Source organism: Thermobia domestica, chromosome 6, assembly GCF_964235325.1.
Source record: "Thermobia domestica chromosome 6, izTheDome1.hap1.1, whole genome shotgun sequence".
NCBI classification, from domain to species: domain Eukaryota; kingdom Metazoa; phylum Arthropoda; class Insecta; order Zygentoma; family Lepismatidae; genus Thermobia; species Thermobia domestica.
In genome coordinates, this window is record NC_137459.1 from 222,438,220 (window position 1) to 222,451,177 (window position 12,958).

Consider the following 12,958-nt stretch of genomic DNA (forward strand, 5'->3'; position numbering starts at 1 on the left):
TGGGAGACGGACTGGATGACATAGTGGTTAACGCATCGACACGGTATGTCGGAGGTCCCGGGGTCGAGTCTCTGTCCAGTTGGTCACTTTTTCACTCTTTGTGTATTATAGAATTTACGGGAATTATAGCATATACATACCCTCAAGTGCTAGATATTTCACACAAAAATTTACAGATATTTCAACGGATATGTTGCATGAATTTCATTTAACAATTTACAGAAACTTCTCCTGAAAAGTTCCGTAATTTCACCAAAACGTTGGACATCTGTTTCCCACAGCCATTTGAAACTGCCTCACAGATTGAGTGGAAATCATTATGGTTAAAAACTAGATATATTTATGTGATTTCGTGTTCAGTTTAGAGCAACAAATCAGCCTGAGAGTATTTTGCACAGTGATGATTTAATGTATTTATTTGCGGTACTCTTCAACAAGCTTTAAAGTTATTGGCGTGTTCATTTAACAAAGAAATATTTTTTATCGGTACTGCTTAAGAGCCCAATTACACTGATGGCCTTAAGACACATTCTTCCTCGTCAAGTTGGCCAACTTACCGGAGCAGCTACGATGTATAAAGGTTGTGTAACTATTATCTGAAAAAAAAAAACCTACATCGGAGAAGTTAAATGCGACGCAATATGAATTAATCGCTTAAATTCTTATAGACATTAGTTGAGATTTTTCAACATCAAATTCAAGAAAGCACCTCAAGAAAACAATTTTACAGTGAATAGGCTTAGGCGAGTTCTTCCATAAATTATAAAGTGAAATAGAATCAACTCTTGTTCCTTGGCCGAAAATGCGGGCAAGATACGTTATCAAAAGCAAGAACTGAAATATAGTTCAGTTACTATCAATCAGGAAATTTCAATGTCCAAGATGCTTCTCGCAGCCAAAATGGATTACATTATGGTAAAATTCGAGCAAGATTGACATGTTTGACATCGCTAACGATCTAAACATCCATTTACCCAGATCGACCCCTACTACTAACAACTTGGTTTTCTTTCTGGACAATGTAATACAATGAACAATACGTTTACGCTCTTTCTTTTCCTATCATCTGCATTTTCACAAGACAGCAAACCAATATTCACATTCTTTAGACAACACTTTCTCTAATGTCTTCGATAACTGAAGTACAAGATTCAACTTTGCAAGCAGGAAAAGGGAAAAAATAATATTAATAAATAATCAATTATTGTGACTATTACTGATAGAGTTACAAGTAAGAATATTTTGAAGTGCACTTTTTCACAAGTATGTTAGGATTACTTTAAATTTTATTTCCTCCTGCAAATTCACACATAATTACTAAGACGAACCACCATATTTTTACCAAAGGATTACACAAATACATCTATAGCACATATAGGACATATTTTCAAAACTACATTAAAAATCAAATCAAATAGAAACCTCACTTACTCTTCCTCATTAGAAGGGTCCACTGGATCAATAGCGTTATTTCAGGTTTTGGCAGGAGGAACAAAACTGTTCACTGACATAAGTTTCACGTTTTTTCATTACAATATTAGTACACAATTTATTAAAAAGCGTCTATTTCTTAAACTAAGTGCTAAGTAGGATGCAATTGCCCCTACTCTTCCCACATGATGCCTCTGCAGTGAATCTTCAAACATTGAAGGCTAAAGCGGTAGTCAAGGAAATGAGTAAATTTATCGTTTAATGGAATCTCGTGATTCTGTTCAGTGAAGAGAATCTCTACATGATATGTCGCAAAAGCAAGACGACTCCATATTTACGGTTACAAAATTGCGGCAAAATACCTAGTCTTGCATTCAGGAATATACAGTAGTTTGTATATTTAATACAAAAAACGTGCATGTATTCACGACACTTTTCCTTTGTAACAGTAATACAACCAGAGTTAAGTCTACATGTGCAGAAAGCAGAAGAAGGTTTTCAGAGAGAGAGAAGCAGGGAATCATTTGGGAAGGGCAAGGAGGATAATTACCCCCCTGGGTTTGAGAATCACATGCCCTTCAATAAATTGTATAGTTAAATACTAATTCAAAAGGTAAAACTCTTATGTTAATGGACTAACTTACTCCTACCTGGCAAAGTCTGAAATGACGCTACTGAAAAAAAAAAATACTTAAAGATTTAAACATAAATTAACAGGATTTAGTAAAAACCAAATGAAAACAATATATTCTTAAATATCTCATCATATTTAATTCTCTAATGATAGTACATGAAATAAAAAAGAAATGATCAGTCTAGTCAATATTCCGTTTATAAACTGACAATGAGTTATTTCATGGAAGTCAAAAATTTGCTACGGATAATCCTTAGAAGTATCATGTTGCCGTATCTTCCCTCGCTTTCCGCGGAATGGATTCAATTTCTGGATTAATTCCAACAAAACACCTGAAATCAGAAACAAATATATTTCGAAGCTAGAGAAAAATAGGCAAAACCTATTTTTATTTCTTTCAAGTTGTAAATTGACTTATGTAACTCTGAGCGCAATATCATGCTTAATGGTGTTTCTCTTATGTCTCTCATACCATTACATTTTCCTTTCCTGTACGATTTTTTTTTAAAGACAAACTCTTCTCTGTTTCATAAACAATACTATGAATTATTCATATACATTTGCATTAACTATTCTATAAATTTACTTAAGTTTTGATTAACACTAACCATTCTCATTTTGCACTATTTCACATCCGTGAAGCTGGCATAAGAACTGTGGATTAAGATATATAGAAATCTCGAAAACAGGTTTGTATTTGTGGAAAACGATTAACAATTTCGCACCATAAAAGGTAACAAGAAATAGTGTATTACAGATTTCACCTAATAGTGGTATCAAACACAAGAAGTGTGTTTTTCAGTTGCAAAGGGAAACCATATGTGTCTGGGATACATAGATATGGACAATATTCATAATCGTACTAAATGGGTGAGAGAACCGAATGAGTAAAACTGTGCATTTCACGAACGTCAACGTGGTGAGATGGTTGCATGCCACATCTAATGTGTAACTGGTTCAGGATACTTAAGCTCTTAAAAAAAAAAAACAGAGACTTACTTAGGTTGTTGCAGTGAAGAGGAAAAGTGGTGCGACGTTCCTGAACACAAAAGCAGCGAGGACGACCTCGCATTTTGGCCTCCAAAACTGTAGAGCGTTTAAGTGGATTGTTCTGTGGAATTGCAATCATCTATCGCCACGCTCACAGTGTATCAGGTTCTATTCACCGTAAGTGTTCGGCATATGATGTGAAAACTTAGGTCTTATGGCCAAGTAGCTACCCATAAGTAATTTTACTCCGACAAATTTTGTGAAGCCACTTTACTTGGTGTATGGAGCGACGTCACTGGATCACGCAACAAGAGAGAATCGTTATTAAATTGAACTAATCTTGTATACGTCAGTCATATAAGTAACTTGAAATTTTCGTTAGGAACTCCCGTCTTCATTAAAACACCAACCACTTAACAAAATTATAAATATGCTGTGTGAAAATAAACCTGTTTTGTGCCATACAATCTTCAAACTTTAAAGTTTGTGCGCCAGATGACAGTTGATTATTTTAACTCGTTTGTTGTTCAAGTGGTCTTTGTCAAGATTCAAACTAGGTTGTTCATTCTTGTATAAAACTATTCATAAACATTCCTCTTAATGAACAAATTTGTTCTGTGTAGCACTTTAATATCATTGACCTGTGTTTGAACGCATGAAAATGTTGTGACAAGTCTGAAAGTACCTTATCATCCTCTTTATCGAATCTGGAATACTCTTTGACCTTAGTGGCTATAGGCTTTTTTTGTCATATCTATGAAGAACTCTGTTAATACATGTACATTATGAATAATTGTTTTCTGGAACTTCAACTATGAAGTGTATGGGTTGAATGGTACAATACAAGTTTATTTTCACATCACTTTAGTTCAATTTCGATGCAATAACTTACTAAACTGAACCTGCAACAACTTAATAAAATTTCAACCTACTGGTTAAAAGAATGTAATTGGTTAGTTTGTAGTCTTCATTTCTTTAGGGTGTCGCGGTGGCTCAGCGGTAGAGCGTTCACATCTAGTGCATGGGGTCCTTAGATCGATTCCAGCTCGCGGAAAGTGAGATTTGTGTTAGACAAACACCGTATGGGTGGGTTTTCTCGGGATTCTCCCGTTTTCTTCCACTTTCTTCATTCCACAATTTCTTTCATTTCTCCTCATTACCGTCTTCTTTAGTCTAGCCGGCATAACCACAGGATGCAAAACTCAAAGATTTCATTTCATTTACTTTTATTTATTTGTTGACTTCTTTGTTCAAATATCAACAAACGACTTCGTTTTAAAAAACCTTTTATTTCATAGAATTATAGGCATAAGTATGGAGAAATTATTGCATACGCATTTTGCAGAAGGCACGCGTGCTGATTATTCGGCTAACCGGAAGCCCTGCCATATTTATTTATTTTAATCTTAAAAAATTGAAGTGAGATCTATTAATGTTAAGACATTTTTCTTATAAAAGCGAATCATCTCACTACTGAATCAGGGTCAATTATATAAACGCACTAAGCAACGCTATACTGTAGATTAAAGATAGATGATAGTTAAAATTAACGGACTTTGATGTTTGCCTCATCTAATATTTCGGCACATATTAACTCTATCTTCAGCGAAAAGTTGTTTATAATGAAACCCTTGAATAAGTGCAAAAAAAGTAAATCATTAATATATGGTATGGATGTGTGGTGTTTGGTGAGCAAAATAATTATATATAGAAAAAGAATGTAAGAAAATATCGCTACAGCATTAGGAATGATTTCAAATTACAGCGTACAGACAGTAATGAAGACAAGCGGATCATAATGTAGCAATTAGTAAACAGAGGTTTTATGTCGACGCAGAGCAAATGGTAACAACTGCCAAGTAGCCACACCATACCATTGTTTCATAATAAGTAAAGAAAAAAAAGTTATCAAAGATGTAGTTCAGTTCAGTATGAGCTGTAAATATTTTAAATAATGTATTTATTTTTATGGATAAATTGCCAATCTTTCCATATTATTTGAAATTTTCAGTCTTTCATGATTTTAAAAATTATTCCTTTATAAATACCTAAAGACAATCATATTTTTAAAAAATCTTGCATTTCATAGAAAAGTATACTCAACTCATAGAAAATTATTTGTTAAAGTTCAAGAGTTGTATTCAAAATGCACACTACCATGCAATCATTTAAGCTTGGATTAAGAATAAGGATTGAAGAGTAATATTTATTGATAAGTTGTGCCATGCAAAATATATGAGAAAATGAAATGAAATCTTTGAGTTTTACGTCCCACGGTTATGCCGATTAGGCTAAAGGAGACGGTGATAATGAGAGATGAGTGAAATGGTGGGATGAAGAAAGTGGGAGGAAACGGGAGAACCCCGAGAAAACCCACGAGCACGGTGTTTGTCCACCACAAAGTTCACTTGGCGGGGGCTGGGATCGAACCCGGGACCCCAAGCACCAGAGGTGAACGCTCTACCACTGAGCCACCGCGCCCCCGCGAAATATATGAGATAACTATACATCGGAACATTGAAAATAAGCATGAAACACTTTACGTTAAAGAGAGTTTAACTGTTGCTAAATAACAACGATAATTATAAAAAGCAATAATTATTGTATAAAGCAAATGAAGTTGGTGTGTCTTAGCCAGCAACTCAATATGCTGATTAATTATAAATTTTGAATGTTCAGCAAAGCAGTGTATTAAATTGAAAACTTCTTATCAAAAAAAGTATGTTTACAGGGCTACTGTAAAATTTGTAACCTTAATTTCCCTAGCCTTACTCACCTTTTTTTCATTTGCAATCAACTGTTGGAGAAAGGCACGAAAGCGAAGTCATATTCCGATCTCCACTATTTTCATTAACTGGTTAAAATGTATAACGAAGCATCCACAGAGAATTTCGAGTTAAGTGCGTGAGAGTAGGACCTGAAATATGAAAAATACGTAAATTTTCAAGGAAAGACACAGTATTTTTTTAATTCACGCTAGATAGTTTAATGTAATATTTTCAGACGTGAAAATCTGCGTGCTGCTGGTACTATTTTCAGTGGATGCATGCTGACATGAGACATTAGGGTATAATGAGGAAATTAGTTCGGCGTATTCAAAGATGGCAACTCGATTTTGAGTGTTATAAGAATGTGTGTTGTGAAGAAAAGAGTTATTATATGTTGTGGACCGGTACGTATTATTGAAATTGAGCAGAAAATATGACCAATGTAGAAAAACATTGAAAATAAAGAAATGTAGAAACAGTCATACGTATATTCAAATGTCTTAATGATATGAGAAAAGTGAGTACATGAAAGTTTGAGAGGAATTCAAGTCCTCTACCACAAACCAGTTAGTTGTTTATAATTTCCTAAATGCAGTGTCGGCATTGTGCAAATCGCAAAGGTAAGTAATCGCGTGTTAAGATAATAACCAAATTTGTTATAGTTAAGGAGCCGTACTTCCCATTTAGGGAAGGACGAGAAACGCCATACTTTCAGGAATTATTCACTGACTATCTAGGATGTTAAAAAGTAGGTAATAGACTGAGTTCTTGCCCTTGTACTTAGGGTGTTTAGGTAGTGCAACAGTAAGATGTATCCTCGTGCACGGGAGATGAGAAGTAGCTGTTCTTAACTATTATCCCAAATTTATCTAAGTGTTTTCAATGACATCCTTGTTTACGCGAATACCTACCATCGCTGACACGCCTGCTACCTACGCACGCACACTTGTTACCACTCGGGCTGCCCTGTCCTGACTCTATTACATGGCATTCGTCCGTTTAGTGGCCACCCAGCACAGGTTACTGCAGTTTTATAGCATATATCCGGACGCAGTATTTACACACAAACAGTGAGGTCCTCTTAAAGTGAATGCGCACCAAGAAACAATTTCTAAGATAGTGACAGTGAATTTCTTGATAAATAATAAAATTTTAACGTTTATAGGCCTGAAAATACTGGATCTACTCTACGGCACAAAGGCCCAATTTTTTCCTTGCACTTAAATTGACGGCACGCATTACTACTTGCACTAGAACAGTTCCGATCGTACTTTTCCTGGTAATAGTTAAGAACAGCTACTTCTCATCTCCCGTGCACGAGGATACATCTTACTGTTGCACTACCTAAACACCCTAAGTACAAGGGCAAGAACTCAGTCTATTACCTACTTTTTAACATCCTAGATAGTCAATGAATAATTCCTGAAAGTATGGCGTTTCTCGTCCTTTCCTAAATGGGAAGTACGGCTCCTTAACTATAACCCTTTTCCTTATGTGATGTTGCATAATATGCGACTTGAACGTCAGTGTGTTATTTGTACACTGAACATGCGATCAAACTTTGGATGCAAAAAACCGAGGTGCTTCACCGGTTAAAACTTTACACAGAAGACGATCATGAAATACTAAAAGAAATTTCAACTCCAATCCGTAAAATATGAGCAATAAGAACCTTATAAATATACTTAAAATAATAGTAATAAATGTACTCACCTATAATGTAAATGAAGAAAATGTATGATCAACAGTTTCTAATGTTGGAATACACACAACACAAACAATCTCATTACTGGCGAGATTTTTTTTTGTCTTCAGTTGCGGATGCTTCAGTTGCGGAAACAACTTTCATTTGTCATAAAAGTATCTTACGACAGTGTCTGCAACCACTAAATATAAGGCTAAAAGTATTTAATAATTCTTCAAATTATTTTGCAATTAAACCAGAAGAAATAATGAAAAACATCTTTGAAAGTTATTTTCTTTCGTATAACTTAATACTCATTCTATTATTCGAAATATGATAACAACTTCAAACAACTCGAGAGAACTTTGGTCAAATGCTGGATACACTGTTCAAAATTTACGGAAATTTCACCTGAAATGTCAATTCTGGTAAAAGACCTGTAAACTTTACGGTGAATTTTCTGCGAAACCACCTGAATTTTTAAGAGTGTAATCAGTAAGTGCACGTCTTCTTCAGCCTTCATGTCATTACCGTGGAACGTTAAACTCAACCAACAAATCAAAATACCCTATGTACAGAGGTCTAAACTTTTGTAATGGTGTCCTATATTTGTCTTCTTGCTCTCTCCTGTTTAAGTGAAAAATTCCTGGATGTACCATAAATTGAACTCCTTACACATTCTTCTTTAAATACATCAATTGAGTACAGTTGGGAGCTTTGCTTGAGAAATGAACAATTCCATTTTTGTCAAAGTTTATTAGTCAGCGACTCCCCAACTTCTCGTGAATCCTGGGTTCTCGTGAATCATAGAAATGTTTTCTTCACCTTTGATACATCAGAAGATTTTGGTACGATTTATGTAGCCGCAATCTTAACGCGCAATTAAGAAAATGTCAACAATTTTGACAAACTGAAATCATGATGAAAAACGAAACGTAACGGAAATTTAACATCTTGCCCTCAGATGTTCTTCGCATAGCGCCAGAGATCAAAGATAATGTCTCTCTCAGAAAGGTACTGGAAAAAAATGTCATGGATACGGATCGACAATCGGAACATATCCTCGCATTCTATTGGATAATGAAATTGATAGATTTGTCAAGCTTCAAGTTTTCTTACGATCACTTTAGTGAAACAAAGGGAAGCTATATTTATATACACAGAGGACAAATGGGACAGGCTTCGTGGCAGATAACAGATGACAGGATAAATACCATCGTCAATATAGCACTTTCTTTTGTGTAAGTACCGTCCAATACAGCGCATCTGATAAATCGCGGTGACTAAGTGTGAAGTGAATCATGATACCGCCACGCCTCCGAAACGGAAGTGAGTATTTAATTTAAATCTAGAGAAATAATATAATTTCATTTTTTTTTAAAAAAAAAAACTTACAAATTCGGGTCATAAAATATAATCTGGGAATCAAGTTTACACTCCCTTCCATTCCCGGATTCATATGTGTCGTCCTTTTGCAAATTGAAATTCTGGTCACTTTGAGGGTACGCTCATCTTCCAGGAAGCAAACCGCCCCCTCCAAATGATTCTTCTGGATCCGCTAGTGTTTCCGAAAAGTGGTGACGAATGTTTTGGAAAACGAGCGGTCTCAACTATAAGAAAGTAGAGTTGCACCTAATACCTTCTACCAAGCAATAGGGTGTAATGTATCACTAAAAATACATATCTTGCACTCCCACATAGATTTCTTCCCAGAAAATTGCGGAGCAGTCATTGATGAACATGGGAAACATTTCTACCAAGTTATAACTATGATGGAGAAACGATATCAGGGCTACTGGAGCAACTCTGCTCTTGCCGATTGTTGTTGGACGGAAAATTTCCAATTTTACCCTAATTTCCCCTTTTCTCGTACAACACACACACATATATATATATATCATCATGATACGATTTGAAAGCCTGTTTTATTCTGAAGAGAATGACGTATAAGTCATGATACTCAAATAAATAATAGGGCCGCGGTGGCTCAGTGGTGGAGCGTTCACCTCTAGTGCTTGGGGTCCCGAGTTCGATCCCAGTCCCCGCCATGTGAACTTTGTGGTGGACAAACACCGTGTGCGTGAGTTTCCTCGGGTTTCTCCCGTTTCCTCCCACTTTCTTCATTCTACCATTTATTTATTACTCATCATGACCGTCTCCTTTAGCCTTACTGGCATAACACTTGGACGTAAAACTCAGATTTCATTTCATTTCAAATAAAAAATAATGTTCGGAGTCATTTGATTTTATAGTTATCTCACTTTCTTCCTATATGAAATTTGGTATTGTCTAGCAGAACTGAGAAATATTTTTTTCCGTCACAACTATTGTAGGTATTACAATGAAAATTGGCACATATATTACTTATAAACTACAGTCGTTTTAAAGGTATATTATATTTGGGAGTCTTTAGTTGGGGCCGTAGCAGGGGGTGCTACATTTGAACAAAGGGACTTTTGGACGGGAAATTCCCAATTTTACCTTGAATTTCCTTCTTCTTATACATCATGCACACATGCGCATAGTACCATTAGCAAGCTTGGTTTATTCTGAAGTGAATGGCATATGAACCAAGATAATCGGATGAAGAGAATTGAAGCAATAGCTACTTAAGTGAAAGACCAAATAGGCTTGTTGGCTATTCAATAATTACAACAAACATTAGTCTTTTCGGGTTGGATTCCCAGTGAGAGGGCATTAAAATTCAAACGTGTTACGTGACGTCTCATATAACCTAAGTACAGCAATGGGATACTAAACTCCAATAACCAATATCAGTAAACATTCATTTTGAAACATAATTGCGAATTTATAAAAGCAACACACATTAAAATTAAAATACCCTTTTCCGCTCTTTCATAAATTCTCCTTCCTCTTCTTCTTTGTAATACTGTGGGACGATGATTGAAGAATACATCTAAAATAAAATGATAGTTTGGTGACTTATCCATTGACAGATTTAGTAAATGGCGGATTTGTCAATTGGCAGATTTGTCCATTTTCACAATTGGCGCATTTGGTCATTTTCGCGTTTGGCGCATTTGGTAATTGGCAGATTTGTCAATTGGCAGATTTGTACATTTTCACAATTGGCGCATTTGGTCATTTTCGCGTTTGGCGCATTTTGTAATTGGCAGATTTGTCCATTGGCGGATTTGTCAATTGGCAGATTTCTCCATTCTCACGATTGGCGCATTTGGTCATTTTCGAGTTTGGCGCATTTGGTAATTGACAGATTTGGCAATTGGCAGATATGGTAGTTGGCAGATTTGGGGATTGGCTGAATTGTCAATTGGCAGATTCGTACATTTTCACAATTGGCGCATTTGGTCATTTTCGCGTTTGGCGCATTTTGTAATTGGCAGATTTGTCCATTGGCGGATTTGTCAATTGGCAGATTTCTCCATTCTCACGATTGGCGCATTTGGTCAATTTCGCGTTTGGCGCATTTTGTAACTGGCAGATTTGTCCATTGGCGGATTTGTCAATTGGCAGATTTCTCCATTCTCACGATTGGCGCATTTGGTCATTTTCGCGTTTGGCGCATTTAGTAATTAGCAGATTTGGTAATTGGTAGATTTGTCCATTTTCACTATTGGCGCATTTGGTCATTTTCGCGTTTGGCGCATTTGGTAATTGGCAGATTTGTCCATTGGTGGATTTGTCCATTGGCTGATTTGTCCATTTTCACGATTGGCGCATTTGGTCATTGGCAGATTTGTCCTAGGCCCATCCTGGACAGTGTAAGCTGTATGAACAGAGGTTCTGTCATCTTGAAGCACGGCGATGCTGTCTGGGAACAAAGTTTTCACCATAGGATACAGATAGTCATTCAAAATGGTTACGTACAGGGGACTCTCGATTCAGCTTTTCTGCTCTCATTTTTCACAGGATACCTTGAGGCCGGTGACGTCACGTGGAGGTATCGCAGTATTTTTCAACAGGGCAAGTGAAATACTGCATAAACAATTATGCTACTGTTTCAAGATGGGCAAAAACCATCTTAGTTGTGCAGTAACTTATTGTAATAATAGAGGAAGCAATACAAATGAAATAATGTACTACTATGAGCAAAATAAATGACGCATCTCTTTATTTTGAAGATTTTTTTGAAAATATCTCCGTTTTCTTTATATGCTGGAAACTTCGGAAGGTTCCCCGAGCAAAAAAAAAAAAAAAAACGTTAAGAACAAATCCATTTTTATATTTGTGTTAAATATTAGCTTAAAATAAAGAAATTAGAAGCAAAAAACATTAAATCGACCGAAATCACGAGAATTACCAACTCTGCTAAATTGTGAAATCTTCAAGAACGCGAGGGAATTCTGCAGTTCAACACGAAGCAGCGACATCTATGTCACTGAGAGAAATGTGGATTAAATCTACAAACGAAAACTTTAACGAAACATTTCTAATATATCTTATTACGTGCATTATCTGGCAACTCCAAATATATGAATTTATGCCAAGTATTAACGTATAGATAGAGCAAATAGTTGAAATTACCTGTGGAAAAGGACGAATTGGTAGCACGATCGTAATGAAAAATCGTCTTTATCGTAGAACAGGTTCACTTCATGCAAGAAAACAAATAGCTCAGTGGCTGTGCGCTTGTAAGCTGTGTGCAGTTGCGAACGCTTCGTTTTTGTTCCTCGTGTTTTGCACATTTGTGTGTGGTATTGGACTGTGAACGTCTTTATTACGACCCAGTGCTATTCTTTTGGTCTTTTGATAGCGGTTTTGCGACATGGTTAGTTTACGAGTGAATACTATACGAATTAATTTTCGTCCTGTCAGTAATCGTCCCACGTCGATTAAACTCCATGAGTGGATTGCTTCAACCTTCAAATTATCCCCGGACCAAGTTATCTCAATAGAAATGGACTTCAACAGGAAAATATTGTATATTAAACTCTTAAACCAGATTACTTATGAGCAAATACTACGTGATGCACAAGGTAAAGTTGTGTACAAAGATGATGACAGTGAATTTGTTCTGGACCTTGATTCTGCTAGTAATATGTCGCAATTAGTTAAACTACACGTATGTCCTAGTGAACTAGATAATGCTAAAATCATCAGTGTGCTTTCTAAGTACGGCGAGGTGCAACATATTGAAGACGAATATTATGATGCAGGTCACATTTATAAAACTCGTACTGGCAGGAAGTTGATACGCATGAACATTAAGCATTCCATACCTTCCTATGTGACAATCGCAGGTTTACGATTGTGGGTCACATATAATGGTCAAATCAAGACATGCAGTTTCTGTGATAGTCCTCTACATTTTTTCCAAGATTGTGATAAGCGTCGCTCTAGTACCCTTCCCCTATCCTCTCGTCCCGTACTCCGATCTTCCCCTTTGTCACGCCCTGCTCCTGTTAATCTTCCTTCCGCAACGCCCACACGAGAATTACTTAATTTCAACACCTTCCCACTTTTGACCTC

At 36.2% G+C, this 12,958-nt stretch overlaps 1 long non-coding RNA gene across 1 annotated transcript; it reads right to left on the reverse strand.

Moving 5' to 3' along the window:
- Positions 1–2,179: 2,179 nt before the first annotated feature.
- On the reverse strand, positions 2,180–7,693 carry LOC145688424 (uncharacterized). Its single transcript, XR_014131903.1, has 3 exons — positions 7,537–7,693; positions 5,832–5,972; positions 2,180–2,397 (listed from the first exon to the last, which is right to left on the reverse strand). It is a non-coding gene; the product is annotated as an uncharacterized LOC145688424 (long non-coding RNA).
- Positions 7,694–12,958: the final 5,265 nt, after the last annotated feature.